This window comes from Lathyrus oleraceus, chromosome 4 (genome assembly GCF_024323335.1).
Source record: "Lathyrus oleraceus cultivar Zhongwan6 chromosome 4, CAAS_Psat_ZW6_1.0, whole genome shotgun sequence".
NCBI lineage: Eukaryota > Viridiplantae > Streptophyta > Magnoliopsida > Fabales > Fabaceae > Lathyrus > Lathyrus oleraceus.
The window spans coordinates 346,106,383-346,109,772 of record NC_066582.1 but is presented as its reverse complement, the minus strand read 5'-3'; positions in this window follow the sequence as shown (position 1 = coordinate 346,109,772).

The following is a 3,390-nucleotide window of genomic DNA, read 5'->3' as shown; positions in this document are numbered from 1 at the left end:
AATCAAGATCCCCAGAAGTCGTCGGTAAACGTCTTGTCTGGTATCACCACAAAGATTTTGTTCCTCCCCAAGCGGATGCCATCGGTAAATGGCCCAGTTTTCTTCGATATCGGTAAATATCGAATTCCCAGTTGCAGCAGCCATCGGTAAATGGCCTTGCTAAGTTTGACATCGGTAAATATCAAGTTTTAACCATTGGTAAATGGTTTTGTTTTTCATCAATCTGTTTCCCAGCAGCCATCGGTAAATGGTCTGGCTGAAGTTGATATCGGTAAATATCAAGTTTTAACCATCGGTAAATGGTTTTGTTTTCATCAAATTATTTCCCAGCAGCCATCGGTAAATGGTCTTGCTGAAGTTGATATCGGTAAATATCAAGTTTTCCAACCATCGGTAAATGGTTTCGCTTTTCAGAAGTTTGTTTTCCCAGCAGCCATCGGTAAATGGTCTTGCTGAAGTTGATATCGGTAAATATCAAGTTCCCAGCTTTCCAACCATCGGTAAAAGGTTTCGTTTTTCTGAAGTTGTCATGCGGTTGTCATTGGTAAATGACGTGGTTCTTTTTGTATTATATCCAGTTGGTGCAAATTTCTACGGTTCTTAGTATTCAATCTCTGTTTACCCTGAAAGTCTGACAGCAATTGCTATCATCCGTTCGGGTTCCCAGCTGATTGAATAGGGGCAGCTGTAGCACCTCAAATTTGCACCTATCATTGTACATACATTCTCATATTAGGTCATAGCATATCATGGTCCACTGCATAGCATTGCATTGTCCCCAGTTGCCTCAATTGCAAGCCAAGCAAGAAATTAGGTCAAACTGATCAGGAGATCAGTCAACCAAGCAAGCAAGAGTGTTTCTCAAGGAGCCAAGGCCCTAGGGTTTGTCCAACATGTTCACATGACTTGGAGGTCCATTTGAGGTGTTTAAGTCAAGGGTTGGATGTTCAGAAGCCCTCAGTTCATGCACAATCAGTCAGAAACCCTAGAAAGTCAAACTTGGTCAACTGTGGTTGATTTTATGATTTTGATGGATGGATTTGGTTTGAGAGGGCTTATTCATGTCCCAATAGGCCTCATGTATCATGGCAAACAATATCATTGAAGAATTTGAAGCCAATCAGAAAATTTCCAAAAATAGAAAGTGGACCTGTAATTTTAACTGCCAAAAATGGAAACTTCTTGATCCCAAACTTACATCATGATACAAGCTTCAAATGAATTTTTGCCCAACATGAAAGTTGAAGCTCTTGTTCTCCCATTTCCAAAAAGTCCAAGAACTCTCAATTCCCATGTATGGTTGTCAAGATATGATCAAATCATTTTCACAAAATCTTGAACTTCAAAGGGCCATATCTCTCAAACCATTTGGCCAATTTTGGTGGGGTTTTTTCCTACAAACCACATTTGATCTCCTCTTTCCAAAAATGTAAATTTCATGTGCTAAAACATTGCCAATCAAAATGGCATTTTTGGACTTGACTTAATTAATTTCAAGAGAGGTGCAAAATTGACTTTTTGATTTAAACATTTTCTATCACATTGGCCATTTGGAATTGTTTTAGGACCTCATTTCTGACTTGCCAAGGGCCCAAATTCGAGCAGCATGCTACCACACACCACCATTTGACCAAATTGGCAAGATTAGCAAATTGGTTGATTTGAGTTAAGCTTGCTTAGCATACTTGGATTAGATGTTAAACAGTCCATATATAACTTATTTTCTGTCCAAAAGTGAGCCCTAGCAGCCATCTAACATACAGAAACTTTCATTCTCTCTCAATTTCGATTTGCTCATTTTGCAATTTCTACTCAAAAACTCTCAAAGCACTCGAGCAACTTTTCTTTGTTTCATCACCTAGCCATCATCTGGAAGCCATTTGGAGCACAAAACACCAGCTGGAAGTCCATTTTCGAGTTCTGTTTCTTCAAGACATTTCCATGGCAAGTTTTGATTTAAGTTGGATTTGAGTTCGTTGAGCTGAACTTCTCCAACCATCCATCAATACCAACTACAAAGCACATCTGTTTCGAGCATTGAAGGCCAAATAACCACTACAGCTCAACTGTTCTTCAATCTTGGTAACATTTCGAACCTCTCTTTTTTCCAAATCGTGCCATGCTTTAGATAGTTTATGCCTTGCTGATTTTTATGAGCTATGGATTGCATGAAATGGTTGGATATTCACTGACTTACATGGATTTAAAGTTTCACTCATGAACTTGTTCTTGCTTCTTTCTCTTTTGTGAGCTCGAATTAATGATAATGGATGCTATATTATGAATGTACTTGGTTTGCTGTTTCGATTGCCATGCTTGTTGTTAATTTCTGGGAACAAATTTCTGCTGCGATTTTTGGATATGATGATGAACACTGTATGCGCAAACCCTAAACACTGTAGCAGTAAAACCCTAAACCCCATTTTCCAGTTTTTCTTTAAACCGTGTTGGTCGTTGCTGGATAATATTTACATGAGAAATTTACTGTTCCATAGCCATGCTGAATCGCTGCTTGACACATCCCCAGGTGCTACACACCGTTTCATTTAATTAAACCAACAATTACCAAAATGCCATCCACGGTTTTATTTAATCCATTTAAAATCAATTCATTTCATTTTTTATTTCATTTTGGTTCATCATCTTCTAAAATTCATAACATCATCACCTTTGATCCAAAATTCATGAAAATTTTTGCATCATATCCTGTTTGATCTCTATTATTTTATCATGATTTTTCCAGGATTTTTGCATGGTCGAATTTTTAATGGTATTAGGTTTCTTGACATGTATGCATATTTTATACCTTTTGCCAAAACCATTGTGAAATTGTGAGGATGTATCCAATGACCCTGAAATTTTTTGTGCTTAATCTACACTCATCCATGGTTATTTTGATGTAGAGTTCATGAATTTATCTTATGTGGTTGCTGAGATGTGAATTTTTGAAGTAGGGTGTGACAATTTGTGTCACACCAATGATATGTAATTTCATGATTTTTTTTGACATGCTTCATGACCTCCAATTAATGTGAAATTTTGCATGATCCTTCTCTTATATGTCTAGTTTATGTGTGAATTTTCTTGGAATTAATTATGCCATTTCCTAATTGTTTGAGATTTTTCTCCCCTGCCTAGTCAAATGTTGACTTTGTGTGACACATCTTGCCATTTCATTTGGGAAATTCTCATACTTTATTGGATGATCATGAAATTTTACATGTGCATACTAGACATCTTAAGCTTTGCATTGGTGTTGATCCCATTCATTTCTCATCTGTTGTCATTGAGTTATGATTTTTTGAAGTTGATGTATGTTTGTTTGACTTCTTTGTGCTTGCTTGAATTGGGTTTGACTTTCTGATTTTAATTGACCATCTTCCCATGATC